Source organism: Camellia sinensis, chromosome 3, assembly GCF_055761805.1.
Source record: "Camellia sinensis isolate YWXY chromosome 3, ASM5576180v1, whole genome shotgun sequence".
Lineage (NCBI taxonomy): Eukaryota > Viridiplantae > Streptophyta > Magnoliopsida > Ericales > Theaceae > Camellia > Camellia sinensis.
The window spans coordinates 4,221,219-4,238,005 of record NC_138963.1 but is presented as its reverse complement, the minus strand read 5'-3'; positions in this window follow the sequence as shown (position 1 = coordinate 4,238,005).

Here is a 16,787-nt window from a genome sequence, read left to right as displayed (position 1 = left end):
CACACACAAGAGTAAGTATAGAGATAGGATGTGTATGCAACTCAAACCCTAAAACCAGAGCTTCTCTCTGTGTTTTTCCCTCTCTAAAATGTCTAAAGTCTCTAACCTTTGCAACAAGAGAGAGCCTCTCTCTATATATGCAACCAAACTTGCAAAACTTACAAGTTAAGCCAAACTAGAGGGCCATCCCTCCATACACGTGTATGAAGGGAAAGTCACTGCAATACAGCTGCCTAAAAATATCTCAAAAAGCAACTGGACAGTAACCGGCCGGCCAAAAATGCCATCTTGGCCAAAATAGTGCCGGCCGTCACTAAAAAGTTCTGACCGGCAACAAAAAGTGCCGGCCGGCAATATACATTGCCGGCAATATACATTGCCGGTGGCAGCAAAAACCAGCCGGTGGCCTCTAGCCACTGCCGGTGATGGGTGGGGATGGTCCACAAGCCCTACCTTGCCCTTCCAAGGCAAAACACAAGTGTTTGGTGCAAAACCAGACACTAAACGGTCGAGTTCGGAGATCTTGAGACAAGGCGCACGATCCGAGACCTCCGGGAACTCCAAACGAACACAAACATGGATAATCACCGAGTGTTCAAACGGTGACGTCCAAGTCTTGAGGACGGTCAAAAATGGGGTGTCTACAGTTGCCCCTCTTTGACAGAACTCGAAAGTCATAACAATGACGAGAGTGAATGTCAAAGCCCAGAGACGACCCATTTTTGACAAGGCCGAAGACTTAGACAAACATGCAAGACAAACAAGATATGCGCCCGAAGGCAGGGGCAAAATGCAAGACATTGCACGAAGCCGAGCATAACTTATGATCATGCAAAGAAAGCTGTAATGAAGCATACATGCAACAGTTTTAAGCTAGCATGCACCAAACTACACTACAATGCAGAAAGGATGTAAGAGAATTATGTAATTCTCAATACTTCTCGCTCGGAGGATACAATACCTGTGCGGTTCGTCTGGGTGCACCAGCCTCAAATGAATCGTACATACAACATCGTGCCTGAAAAGAAAACAAACTTAACAGGTACAATATTGTTAGCAACATGCATGACAATGCAAGATGTGGATGCAAAACGAAATGCAATATATACAAAACAATGTATAAACAATGCAAATGAAGATGCAATGTAATTGAAACAATGCAAGCTATATGCAAGGCAATTGAATCGTGATCCAATCACGAGTGGTTCGAAACCACATCTATGTCAAATAGATTGATGGAAGTAACAAGTCTGTCTACCACAGAACGGTCAACTGAACTGTGAGCATTGTAGACAGACGCAAGAACAAGTATTGGGTGGAATTGACATAAGTGGGGAAACGACCCGCTGGAGAAAGGACTACGATCCTAATGCCGGATGCAAAAATTACACTACAATGTGATATATGGATATGCTTGGAAGATGGCGATGGATATGGCACGCAGGCCAAACCAAATCTTGCCTAGGAAAGGTATGTACGCATACAGGTCATGTGTAACACAGAAAAGGTGCCGCAACCCTCAACCAACATATCAGCGTGGAATCGGCGCGATACACATGCCGAACTGTGTTTTAACATGAACAGTAAGGGCACATACCAGACCAAGCTCAACCTGGAAAGGCGCAAGCCATAGATGGAAGGTGATGCAATGAATGCATGCAGGCTACAATGCAATATGTACAAATATGCAATGGAGTGGATATGGATACAATGGATATGGCACGCAAGCCAAACCAAATCTTGCCTAGGAAAGGCATGTACACATACGAGCCATGTGTAACACAGAAAAGGTGCCGCAACCCTCAACCAACATATCAGCGTGGAATCGGCGCGATACACATGCAGAACTGTGTTTTAACATGAAAAGTAAGGGCACATACCGGACCAAGCTCAACCTGGAAAGGCGCAAGCCATAGGCGGAAGGCGATGCAATGAATGCATTCAATCTACAATGCGATATCTACAAATATGCAATGGAATGGATGTTTACAAAAATGCATGACAATGCAGTGCGATGCGACTACTGGGAAAAATGCAATGGATGCATGCAAGCTACAATGGGAATGCATGACAATGCACTATGATTGTTTTTTTTGTTTTTTTTTGGAGATGCACATGATGCAAGTACGACACGTGTGCCATACGGAATGCAAGATGATACAAATGAGACACGTATGCCTCATAAGATGCGAAAAAAGATTTTGACAATTGGACTTATACGCTACGCGAAGCCGGTTTGTGTTCAAAACAATGCAATGTACTAACAAGTACAAGCGAGGTGCGCAAGATAGCGCGATAGGATGCATGCAAAATGCAAGTGAGGTGCACAAAACAGCGCGATGCGCAAAATAGCGCGATTGAAATACAATGCACAAAATAGTGCGATGATTTGAAATGCACAAAACAGTCCGCCGGTTTGAAATGCACAAAACAGTGCGACGATTGTTTGAAATGCACAAAATAGTGCGATTGATTGAAATGCACAAAACAGTGCGCCGATTTGAAATGCACAAAGCAGTGCGATTGATATACGATACACATGGGGCAACTTTTGGACCTTTGTAAAAGTCAAAAGGGATACGAAAAGGATACACCTTGCATGAATTGGAGTGCCACGCACAGCAGACACGACCCGAGGTCAAAACGGAGGTCGGTTGAGCATCGGAAATGCACTTTCTTGCACCTTCTTGAGCTATGAAGACCAAAAACTCCTCATATGGCCTAAACAAGGCTGTAGGAACATCACCGGCCGGGAGGGGATGTCACCGGCTGTCCACCGGCTGCAAAACAATTCCATCGGCACAAAAAAGTGCCGGCCGGCACAAAACATTGCCGACCGACAAACAGTTGCTGAATCGGGGCAGATTCGACTTTTCACTCTGGGCATTATTAAATAGGGTTTCAAAACCCTATCCCTCACTTTTCCACCGCCGAAAACTCTTGCCCTCTCTCTCTAGAGTGTTTTTATTTCATTTTCCGTCCGTTTCTATGCGTTCTACGCCCATTTCGTCGTCGGATTCGCGATTTACTTCGCGTTTCGGACATTTTCAACCGATCACATTTTTGTTTCGGTGCCTCGTTTGGCGTTCCCGCCTTTTCGGGGTTTGTTCCCCTTGTTTTCCTCTTCATTTCCGTGCCTTTTCACATTCCGGCCTTTCCGGCCATTCCCGACCCTCTCGGGAGTCGACTTTTCGGTTTACTCTTCGTATTCCGGCCCAGTTTTCCTTCTTCCGGCCATTTTCTCATTATTTCTGATATGGCGGACGATGTTCCACGTGGCGGGACTCCCCCGGACCACGAGATGGATCCCGGGGTCGAGCTCCTACCACTGAGCGAGCGCCCGTTCGACCCGGCGACCTACCGACCGGCGATCCATGTTCTGCCCCCCGACGGCCTGCGTCAGTTCCGGAGCTTCGAGAGGCACGTGGCACCCGAGCTACTACTGCGTGAGCCTACCTCCCACCTTTCATTCGGCACTTTCGAGGTAATTCTTTGTCTTCTGCATTACTTTCCGTAATGTAGGATACAAAAACTGTCATAGTTAGTTGTACTCTTTAATTGCTGAAAACTAATATGCTGTAGACTGTAGTTGACTGTAAACATACATACAACTGATATCTGCTTGAGACTGACACATGCACACACACTGCGCTAGCCCCGAATCACTCAAACATACTACGCACACTGTATTCCACTGCATACAAACTGGCACCCAGTATTTGTCTGAATTTGTTAAATTTGCACACATGCTATATCTGTTCTGAAACACCCAAACACGCTGACACATCACACGCTGTAGTTCACTGTAAGCACACCGGCACCCGGTATTTGTCTGAATCTGACAAACTTGCACACATGCTTCATCTGTTTTTTTTTCAAAACTGCATTTTGAATGTTGTCTTGCAATTGTTATTTTCTGTTTACAGGAGGGTTCCCATACCATCCGTGGGTATGGGAATATTGGCGCTCGGGAGTGGTACGTTGAGCTCCCCGACGCAGTCCGGCGCATCGTGGATCGAGCGGGTTTCGGCGCTTTCTGCAGAGGACTCTCCAGGCTCTCCACTTGTAGGCCTCTTTTTGCCGCTCTGGCGGAGAGATGGTGGGACACCACCGATTCTTTTCATTTTTCCACTACAGGGGAGATGACGATGACCCCTTATGATTTCTCGATGCTCACTGGCATCGGGGTAGGGGGGGATCCGATCCCTTTCGACATCGACATGGATGAGTGGACCGCCGCTCAGGTCCATCTATTGGGGGAGGCGCCACCCCTAGCTCGCCCAGGTTTCATTCGATACTCCTGGTTTGAGGTACAGTTTCGGGTCCAGCCCGTGTTGGAGGAGGAGGCGCAGATGACCCCGGAGGACGTGGAGAGGTATGCTCGCGGCTTCCTCATGTTCCTGTTCGGGACTACCATCTTCGCTGATCGGGCGAACACCGTGCCTCTTTGTCTTCGCAGCGCACTGGTGGACGTCCGGGACATTCTGCACTATGATTAGGGCAGCGCCGCTCTGTCCACCCTCTACGGGTACATGAGCTCGGCTTCTCGCGGCAGCGGCCAGCTACTCGGAGGCTACTGGCGGGCTTGGGAGGTACACTTCTTCTCCGCTTTTCATTTCTGCCCTATACTTTCTGTATTCTGTACACTGCACACACTGTAGTCTGCTTTACACTTGCTGTATACTGTACACCCGGCACACACATACATTCTGCTTTACACTGACTGTACACTGCTCACACTGTACACTGCACACAATACACCGCACAACACACGGCTCTGCCATTTCTGCTTTATTCTGCATTCTGCTTCAACTGATAAATGTACTGGTATTTATCTTGCAGTTGTGGGTTTACGCTTACTTGCCTAGGCTCGCTTTTGTGCCAGTTGCGGAGACTACTCTGGCCGTCCCCTTTTCGAATCGCTTCGACGGGAGATGCACCCGGCGACCACGGGAGACATTCGGCTTCTTCCGCCGATACTTCGATACCATTACCCCGGCTGAGGTATGTTTTACTTACAGTTCATTTAAGCTTCGCTTCTTCACTGTATATTTTCAAAACAGTAGATAACAAACTGTCTGTCGCTTTCAGATCACATGGCGGTCGTGGGCTCCCTTGCCGGTGGCGATGCGGGATCGGTTCACTGGTGCGGAGGAGACCTCACGTTTCCGGATCTTGCTTGAGGGCCCGGTCTGTCGGGCTTGGTACCTGGGGGAGCGTTTCCTACGCCAGACCCTGGGGTTACCTGAGCAGATAGTCCCGGTTCACCCCCCCGCAGATATGAGGGAGACCGAGGGGCTCACCAGCGAGCAGATGGACGACTACACCATCGGTTGGGAGGAGGCCGGCTTCAGAGGTACCGACGACTATCAGGAGTACGTGCGGACGTACCTGATGCGACCTTTGACCGGTCGTCGAGCAGAGGGGGCCAGGCTTGTGGCATCGGTGGCTGGGGCCGGAGCGGGAGTTGGAGTAGGGGCTGCAAGGAGGGCCCAAGTCCGTGGCAGGGGCGGAGCTCAGGGAGGACGGGGGACTGGCTGGCCCGCCCTGCCTGCTGTACTGACTTTCCAGGGACAGGGTGGGGCGACCTATCAGATCCCCTTCGCCCCTCCACCGGCTGGTCATGAGTTCATCGATGTCCCCGATCTACCTCCGGTATGTATTACTGCACTTCTATACGGTCATTTCATTTCCAGTTTATTTGATATTCCACAGATTATTAATGCATCTGATACTTTTGCAGGCTTCTTCTGGGTACACCCGTCAGTCGTTGGTGATGAATGCCTCGATGATGGGGATGCTCCAGCAGACTTTCGATCTCCTAGCCCTCTACAGCATACCGGTATGTCCTTCTGACACTGGCCTCAAACCATTCATACACTACTTTACATAATCTGATGCACGACACAACACCTGATATACTGATCTCACAGTATCTGACACACTGCATACACTGCATTCTGCACTGTTAAACTGCCTACGGCATTCATACACTGTACTCACACACTGCATTCTGCACTGATAGACTGCTCACGGCATTCATACACTGTACTCGACATTGCATTCTGCACTGATAAACTGCTCACGGCATTCTCACACTGTACTCATACACTGTATTCTGCACTAACAAACTGTCTATAGTATACTGACGCATTTCCCTTTTGTGTACTTTTTCAGCCTCCTTTCCAGATTCCCATGGCAGGAGGTGCTCCAGCTGGGCCTTCTGTCCCTGCCCGGGGAAGAGATGAGGAGGGTCGGATATTTCCCCGTACCAGGGGAGGGCGTACTCATGTCGGGAGCAGTTCGCGAGCTCCAGTCCCGGATGATGATGATGACGAGGAGTCAGAGGCGGAGGCAGAGGCGGAGTCAGAGTCATCAGAGGAGGAGATCGGAGGCAGTTCTAGCTCGGGCTCTGACGACGATGCTGATGATGCTCCTGGACCCTCGTCCAGGAAGAGGACTAGGACGGACTGACGGCCCCCCCCGGAGTGCTCGACATGGATGCAAATTTTTGCTATCTTTTCTTCTTTGTACTTTTCCTCTTTTCTTTGGTAGTTAGATTACCTTGTACTGCCACAGGCAGATTTTTGTTTTCTTCAAAACTTGTACATTTGAAAAGATAATGAAATGAACAGATTTTTGCTTAAAAAGTGTTACATTTACATATCCCATGTATTGCATCGCATCTTATCATGTTACACCTCAATGTAAATGAAATTGATCGGTTTTCTGAAAATTGAACACTCGCACTGTAATAACCAGATAACTAAACAGCCAACAGCAAAAATAACCCAAGCAACCCACTGCCTGATTCTTGGACACACAGCCCTTGCTCTACTGAGGATTAATCTGCATACGGCCCATAACACAGCATTCGATTCATTCTGCACACAGCAAATTTTGAACAAATGGCCCAATCTAACAGGTCGGACTTCAAAGATGGAACCAGTCGGAGTCGAAACACGTTCAAATGTAGAGAATGGCACAGCATTCTGAGTGTAAATGATTTTTGAAATCGAATGAGGGTTTTTCAAACCGGGGTATCGAGCCTGCAACTGAACACAGTGGGGAGGACTCAAATATAGGTACACGACCTAAACACAACGAGACACGCTCGGAAAAGACCTAAAACAAAGGTTGAGGTAAACAAAACCAAAAGACACGACATACAGACACGTTAGCGAAGATGGGGGACCTCGGACCACGAGGAGCCAGTTCGATCTGGGTATTGTTTCCCACCCTTTCTGATTTGTGATTCTCACATCACTCGGCTCTCGAGCTCGGATTTTCTCTCAAAAACCCTTTTCCTCACTTTTCTCTCAACTTACACCTCTCTATTCTTCATTCTCTCATTTTTCATCCCTCCCCGGGGTGATTGATGGATAAATAGAACGGTGTGGGTTCATGCTCAATATCGTTAGCTCACGGCCATTTCTTCTGACGGGTAGAGCGCTCTTCTGGCAAGTACGTCGATGACGGGGGAAAGACAGAACGCCTGGCTCAACTGTGCCCCTAGTTCATCATTTTAACCATTCTTTGTTTTTGCTTTGTACTAAAACAGTTTTGATCAAAATGAGAGTCGGATTAACGTACTTGTTCGATTTTTTGATTTGAAAAGTATGCGAGTCAGGCAACAAGCACTGAAAATTTTCCTTTTGGGTCCAAGACAATGGTCCAGTTTTGGAAAATAGAATAGTTTTCGAGAAAATAGTCAACCTCAGTAAAAACTTTCAAAAACTATTTTTCAAACAGCTGATGCTCGACAAGCATGGAGCTTACTCTTCGAGATGCGCAACCTCGGATCGGAGGCAATGGAAAATTGCCCCTGGTTTGAAGGGGGGGGAGGCAACGGAAAGTTGCCCCTGGTTTGAATGGCGGCTCACGGCGGCTCGTGGCAACGGAAAGTTGCCCCTTGTTTGGGTGGTGCCGCAGCAGTCCGCAGACAGTCTTCATTGGCGGTGGTCGAGCTCTTGGACACAGCGATGACGAAGACGGTCACAACAAATATATGGACACAGTCGCCTTGGAAGGTGTTGGCGATTGGACTTTGGGATGAAATCGAAACCATTGCATGGACTGAGACGCTATGAAAGCGTTGGGGGCTGGACTTCAAGATGAAGTTGCCTACGTATCCCAAACATGGGAATAAAGCCTTACGTAGTTCCGGTTATGGTACTCTCGGGTATTTTAACCTTCACTTTGTTTGGCTCTCACTTTTGCCAAGGCGCCCAATGCGGGTTTTCGACCTTGCGAGCTTCTTTTCATTTTCTATTTCTTTTTTCTTTCTTTTTTTTTGCTCTTCTTTTTTATTTCTTTTCATTTCTTCTTTTTTGCCTTTTTTGTATTTTTCTCTTGCTCTAACTTTTGCCTGGGTCGCCCTTCCGGGTTTTCGGCCCAGCGAGCCTCTCAAAGGGTAAAAGTGTAGCAAGTCCATGCCAAATGGTTTTTTGAATTGAAGCCTCTCTGTGTCTAGGAGAATGGCTGTTGCAATGATTTGCGGAGAATCCACCCCAGTTACTCCACGAGCTTCTTCCGGCGAGATCTACTCCTTCTGATTCGGCTTTGGTGCCTCTTGCTCGAGGGCTGCTTCAAAACTGGCCATACAGACCTTTCATGGTGTTTGTCCATTGAACTTTCTGAACGTTCTGAACGGGTTCAAAGTCGGAAAACAAATGGGTTGAATCTTGAGGCTGAGAGCGATCCTAGGCTGCGCGACCTCAAGAGGGATTCCACACAAGTCTTCACAGGGCCGCGCAAAACATTTGCTTTTGAAAGTTTTTTTTAAGAAAGCGACAAATCGCTCGCGCCGAAGATAGTGTGGACCCAATCTGGATCAGGCCAGGATCCTTCTCAGTACTCACGCCGACAAGCATGGTTTCATTCATTAAAAAAAGCTTAACACGCCTCTCTTCCTCTCAAAATGATCAAAATTTTGCAAAACCCGAGGAATTCCTTCCTCTTCGTTTTTATCACCGTAGTGTTCAAAAGGTTTGTTTTTTGGAAAACTTAGGTTAATGCAATGAGTTTGGCGCGCAGGAGAGTAGGCGAGATGTACTGTCAGCCCGATCAAATTCTCTGGCACTTATGCTGAAAGCAAGCATGAAGTTGAGATAGCAACAGCTGTTTCATTCGGATTTGATTGGTGTAACTGGCTCCTTGGCAGAAACAGACTCAAAACAAAAACAGATAATTACAAAACAAAATGGTGTTCGGGACAACAACCCCAGAATCACTTGGTATTATATACAAAGGGGACTGACTCGACACAACAAGACAGACCCTTAAGCGGAAAAAGACTGACTCAAGACAAAGAGACAGACTCAAACAAAAGACTGACTTGATATCCAAGCCAGGATTTACAAAACTCAGTTTCACCGATGCTCAAAAATGCGTGCCAGACGCTACATCCAAAATATACCAAATGTCGCCCACAGGCGGTCCACTTCACATACTCGCAGTATCTGAGCCCTCGAAATCCAACAACTGGGTGGTGACGGACTTGGCCGGGGTGGGTGGAAGGATAACCTTATTGTCGATCAAATCCTGCACTTCATGACGAAGGCGGGAACATCCATCGGTACTGTGACCAGACTGTTGGTGGTACGCGCAGTACAAGGTAGCATCATGCGTGGGAGGGAGATTCTTCGGGAGTGGCCGAGGCTCCAAAGGCTTAAGATGCCCATTCTTCGCCAATATTAGCAATGCCCTAGACAAAGGCATGTGGAGATCGTGAAAGACCCTGCGCCCTTGGGGCAGGTACTTTGAAGTTTGAGGATTCTTGCCAGATGCGCTAGCGAAAGGATCGACTGGCACTGCCTTGGCTTTTTGAACCTTTCCCGGTGCAGGGTTGGGAACTACAGGAATTGTCTGGGCATGATGGGGCCCATCCCGATTTTCTACCTGGCTTGAACTGCCTTTGATCGGAGCGGGGAAAGCATCATCCACAGCTTTGATCACGATCGCGGATGTTTGTTGCTTGTTCATCCCTCTGACTTTCAGAGCCTCGACTGCCCACAGCAGTTGTTCAATAGGATCGGCGTCTACCTTTGCCTTGTCCTTTCCTCTGGCCTCAGCCTGATCAAGGGTCTGGGTCGGTGCTGGCATGTCGCGGCTGTAGCTGGAAGCCACCTCTGGCTGGCTGAGCTCGATCACAATCTGCCCCAGTAGCGGGGGCTCCTGTGGTATGAAATTCCCGGCATATGGCGCCGCTGGCGGTGAAGCCAACATTCCATAGGCCAGATCGGCCACGGACCTCTGGAGGTCTCCTATCATTCCCAACAATTCAAAGGTGGTGGGCTCACGAGCCTGATATAACTGGGGAGCCCAGACCGGGTGCACAACGGGCGACCTGGGTGGGTGTGACATACTGATGCTGGCCTTACTCTGCGGAGCGGTCCCCTGCTCCAATGCAGCCGTCATAACCACAACTTCTTCTGAATTTTGTGCCGCCATAAATCCTGCCTCAGCAAGGGGAGACACTGGCTATTCTGTATCAACTCTGCCACTCTCTGAACTGAAAGGAAAAACAGGCAGCATTTCAGTCCAAAATGATCAAACACGGGCGTAGCCAAACAACTGTACCCTACTGCTGATCACTGTTCCCAGATTTCTGTTCCCAAAATACTGAATCTGATACCCGCGGATAACTGATTCCTGATAACTGATTCTCAACAATACTGATTCTGGTGCCCCCAGGCCCGATACTCAAACTCCCAAATTGGTATATGCGTTCCTGTAGAGATACACTCTAAAAGCACATAGCAAGTAAAGAGAGCACAATCACCCCTATGTTGGGGTAGGGTTTCCTTGTCCTATTTTGTCAGGAGCTAGGGTTTCACTATGCACGCAGCGGTTCTCAAACAACCTAACATCGGGTAAGCAACCTGTCCTAACTTGGAATGGTCACTATGGATTCCGAATATGCACTAGGTCGAATGGTCAAAAAAAAGGGGTGCCCCGGTAAACCGGGGTTTGTGTTCCCATGCTGTCAGAGCCCATAGCCGGTCAGCCTTATGGACATGTCTTGATAAGACAAGCCTCCGGCAAACCGTTCAGGAATGGCAGATGGCAAACACTGTGTTCCTAGGCGCACCAATGCACATGCAATGCAGAGAAACACATAAGTGAAATCAAAACAGGATATCACGAGTTCGAGTCAAGCTCTCTAAATTTCCCCAGCAGAGTCGCCAGAAACTGTAGACGCGCCCGCGGAGGGGGACCTCGCTGCTACAGTTCGGACTCGCGATTTTTGTTGTCGCGGTTCTTAATCTGAACCAAAGAGTCCAAATCTGGCAAATTGTTTTGAGAAACAGATTTTTGAAAAAGTAGTGCCAAACATGGACTGCTTTGCCAGATACAGAGTCGCCACCTAAATATTTTTAAAATGAGGAAATTTAGGAAACCCTGACTCGGTGCCGAAGGCCACATGTCCGTCATCACCGGAGTTGTCTCGGCTCGGGAGCTTGGGTACGATCGGGGAAGGTCAGCTATGAGCACCCCCTTTCGCCCGGTCCGAAGATCGGCCTCTACTAACCATGATATCCGATTTTGAAAACGTTATGTGTTCTTATTCCAATTATTAGCCTAGAATTACTATGTTATGCGCGCAGCAAACAAGTATAGACTAGATTGCCTAATTTGGAAAGAAACATTGCATATCCGTTCGTTTTGGAAATGCTTTAAATTTTGCTACTCGCAAGTAGGCTAAAATACGGATTTCAATGAGTTTTTCCAACTCAAACAATCCAATCTCCACCCACAGGCATTCAAACAGTTTAACACATAAGCATTTAGCCGCGTGGCAAGCATACTGTCATGTTAACATTCACACACATGCGAGATGCTAAAGCGTAAATACTTACATCGTACTCCATGCCAAAACAGTAAACTAGTTAGCAAACATGCGTGTCCTAGTTCATGTTAAATTGCCTAATGCAACACATGCAAAAATGCAATCTAGGCAGGCTCGGCTAACCCTAAACATGGCATGTGAAATGCGGTCAACTACCACATATTCAATTTTTGAATTGAAGTACAAATGCAGTTAGCGTGATGTACCGAGCCTAATGCATGCAATACAAATGCATGGATGCACGCATGCATAGCATAAGGTATGCTTAATTAAACGTGCCCTAATCTACCATCGTAAGCAGGTAAATAAAAGGGAAGAAAGACGTGAGGTTGGAAGACATACACACACTCACGCACACACACTTATTACAGATTTGCCCTCGCTCGGGGGGACCGAATAAATATTACAAATTAACTAACTACGCAAGCTAATTAATGTTACAAATTAATTAATTTAATTAACAAATTAAATTAAGCTAAGAAAACAGATAAACCGCCTCGGGAAACGCGCCGCCATGCATAGGCTGCCTCTGTTTTCCTTCCTTCACTCCTCTGGAGGCTGTCAAAACCTCAGGACTGCATCCCTGGACATTGGGGAGTGCCACCGGCTGAGTGGAATTACCACCGGCAGTGTTGTGTGGCCATCGGCACAAAATGAAGCTGTCGGCAGAGGAATGATTGCCGACCGGCACCTTACCCTGCCGGTCGGCAGAATGTTCCTGCAGAATCTGCAAATGACAGCAACAGAGGACAAGGCAAAGCATGGCAGCACAATTCAAGGCATATATGCACTAACCATGTCCCTTATCATGATAATGACTCAAAGGGGCATGTGCCTCGATTCTCGGACCACCAATCTCGCATTTCCATGCATGATGGCCCAAAGAACCAAGTATGCAACTTTGATTTCAAATGAAATGCAAACCAAATCAAACCAAAGTCCTAATCCCTATCACCAAATCAAGGGGCAAGGAATGCATGCAAAATGCAATGCAACCTAAGCATACAAGCTAAGGATGCAACATGGCATGGCAACTAACTTATGCAAGCATACAAGCATACATATGGCAATGCAAATGGGTGCAAAGATGGACTTAAACATGAATTAGGCAACTCTAAATAGGCCTAAAACAGTAGCCAGAATGCTAAAATGAGGGGCCAAATACACATGCACACATACACATGTTGAAAGGCCAACACTTGGGCATAAATTGAACAACTCTCAAGCACACTTGAAAAGGACGATCATGGGCTATTAACATGCAACATAAGCTCTGAAAATGCATGTTAGGATGGTGTCAAACCAAGCAACAAAATCAAGCCAAACATACAACAAATAGCCCAAGTGTTCAAAGCAAACCAAAGGAGCCTTGAACTACACTTAGTAAGACCAAACATGGCATGGACTAAATGACTAAAAAAAGAGTTTTAGCACATAACATAAGGCCCAAAAGACCACTTAGATGGCATTTAAATGGCTCAAAAACAAAGGCATGCACAAATGGTCAAAACAAGGAGCATGCAACACATACTTAAGAGGCATTAAAGAAGCATGCAAGGCAATCAAACAAGCATGGAAATGGGACTGAAATAACATATAAAGTGACCCCAAATCACCAAATCAATGCAAAGATGTCATGCTATACATCCATATGCTCAAGGCCAACAAGCCCAAATACAAAGGAGCTATACCAAGCATGCCAAAATCAACCCAAAAACTTATGGACAGACCTAAAACATGTCAAGATAAGCACATAATCTTCACAAGACCAAGCCTAAAACATGCTCCGACAAAGGCTAACAACCTAAGACATGTCAAGGCATAACAAGGCATTACAAGGAAACTATGCTAAGCATGCATGGAGTACCAAAATCGACTTAAAATCATGTTATATTATGGATATATAAGCATGAAAAACAACCTAAATATGCTCAACACACACTCAAGCATAATGCTCTCTCAAGAGGCCAAAACATGCCCTTTTCAAGGACAACAAGGAGAGGGGGTGGCCCTCTCCTTCTTGGGACTTCAAGGCATCATCTTCACCACTGAAATCCCTCAAGATTTCAGTGGTAAAGAAACCCCAACACCAAAATCCCGGAGCTAGCACAAAATGGCTCAAAATGAGGCCTTTCAAGGCCTAAGGGGGGTCAACCACCCTCAAACAACAAAACACTCTTAATAAACAATAAAGAGGGTCTAAAAATATAACTTTTTTATGTTATACAATAAGCACAAAAACAGCTCTAAGACAGGTAGAAAATCAATGCAAAAATGGGGAATAAAGGTGTAAGTTTCTTACCCTTGATGATCCCTTCACAAATGGTGCTCCAATGGCCTTCCTTGGCTCCAAACCAGTCAAGAACCTCAAGAACAAGCCCTTAGAACCCTAGTTTTAAGAGGAAGGTGAAACACTAGGTGCTTGTGTGCAATAGTATGGACTAAAACACACACAAGAGTAAGTATAGAGATAGGATGTGTATGCAACTCAAACCCTAAAACCAGAGCTTCTCTCTGTGTTTTTCCCTCTCTAAAATGTCTAAAGTCTCTAACCTTTGCAACAAGAGAGAGCCTCTCTCTATATATGCAACCAAACTTGCAAAACTTACAAGTTAAGCCAAACTAGAGGGCCATCCCTCCATACACGTGTATGAAGGGAAAGTCACTGCAATACAGCTGCCTAAAAATATCTCAAAAAGCAACTGCACAGTAACCGGCCGACCAAAAATGCCATCTTGGCCAAAATAGTGCCGGCCGGCACTAAAAAGTTCTAACCGGCAACAAAAAGTGCCGGCCGGCAATATACATTGCCGGTGGCAGCAAAAACCAGCCGGTGGCCTCTAGCCACTGCCGGTGATGGGTGGGGATGGTCCACAAGCCCTACCCTGCCCTTCCAAGGCAAAACACAAGTGTTTGGTGCAAAACCAGACACTAAATGGTCGAGTTCGGAGATCCTGAGACAAGGCGCGCGAGCCGAGACCTCCGGGAACTCCAAACGAACACAAACATGGATAATCACCGAGTGTTCAAACGGTGACGTCCAAGTCTTGAGGACGGTCAAAAATGGGGTGTCTACAGTTGCCCCTCTTTGACAGAACTCGAAAGTCATAACAATGACGAGAGTGAATGTCAAAGCCCAGAGACGACCCATTTTTGACAAGGCCGAAGACTTAGACAAACATGCAAGACAAACAAGATATGCGCCCGAAGGCAGGGGCAAAATGCAAGACATTGCACGAAGCCGAGCATAACTTATGATCATGCAAAGAAAGCTGTAATGAAGCATACATGTGACAGTTTTAAGCTAGCATGCACCAAACTACACTACAATGCAGAAAGGATGTAAGAGAATTATGTAATTCTCAATACTTCTCGCTCGGAGGATACAATACCTGTGCGGTTCGTCTGGGTGCACCAGCCTCAAATGAATCGTACATACAACATCGTGCCTGAAAAGAAAACAAACTTAACAGGTACAATATTGTTAGCAACATGCATGACAATGCAAGATGTGGATGCAAAACGAAATGCAATATATACAAAACAATGTATAAACAATGCAAATGAAGATGCAATGTAATTGAAACAATGCAAGCTATATGCAAGGCAATTGAATCGTGATCCAATCATGAGTGGTTCGAAACCACATCTATGTCAAATAGATTGATGGAAGTAACAAGTCTGTCTACCACAGAACGGTCAACTGAACTGTGAGCATTGTAGACAGACGCAAGAACAAGTATTGGGTGGAATTGACATAAGTGGGGAAACGACCCGCTGGAGAAAGGACTACGATCCTAATGCCGGATGCAAAAATTACACTACAATGTGATATGTGGATATGCTTGGAAGATGGCGATGGATATGGCACGCAGGCCAAACCAAATCTTGCCTAGGAAAGGTATGTACGCATACAGGTCATGTGTAACACAGAAAAGGTGCCGCAACCCTCAACCAACATATCAGCGTGGAATCGGCGCGATACACATGCCGAACTGTGTTTTAACATGAACAGTAAGGGCACATACCAGACCAAGCTCAACCTGGAAAGGCGCAAGCCATAGATGGAAGGTGATGCAATGAATGCATGCAGGCTATAATGCAATATGTACAAATATGCAATGGAGTGGATATGGATACAATGGATATGGCACGCAAGCCAAACCAAATCTTGCCTAGGAAAGGCATGTACACATACGAGCCATGTGTAACACAGAAAAGGTGCCGCAACCCTCAACCAACATATCAGCGTGGAATCGGCGCGATACACATGCAGAACTGTGTTTTAACATGAAAAGTAAGGGCACATACCGGACCAAGCTCAACCTGGAAAGGCGCAAGCCATAGGCGGAAGGCGATGCAATGAATGCATGCAATCTAAAATGCGATATCTACAAATATGCAATGGAATGGATGTTTACAAAAATGCATGACAATGCAGTGCGATGCGACTACTGGGAAAAATGCAATGGATGCATACAAGCTACAATGGGAATGCATGACAATGCACTATGATTGTTTTTTTTGTTTTTTTTTTGAGATGCACATGATGCAAGTACGGCACGCGTGCCATACGGAATGCAAGATGATACAAATGAGACACGTATGCCTCATAAGATGCGAAAAAAGATTTTGACAATTGGACATATACGCTACGCGAAGCCGATTTGTGTTCAAAACAATGCAATGTACTAACAAGTACAAGCGAGGTGCGCAAGATGGCACGATAGGATGCATGCAAAATGCAAGCGAGGTGCACAAAACAGCGCGATGCGCAAAATAGCGCGATTGAAATACAATGCACAAAACAGTGCGATGATTTGAAATGCACAAAACAGTGCGCCGGTTTGAAATGCACAAAACAGTGCGACGATTGTTTGAAATGCACAAAATAGTGCGATTGATTGAAATGCACAAAACAGTGCGCCGATTTGAA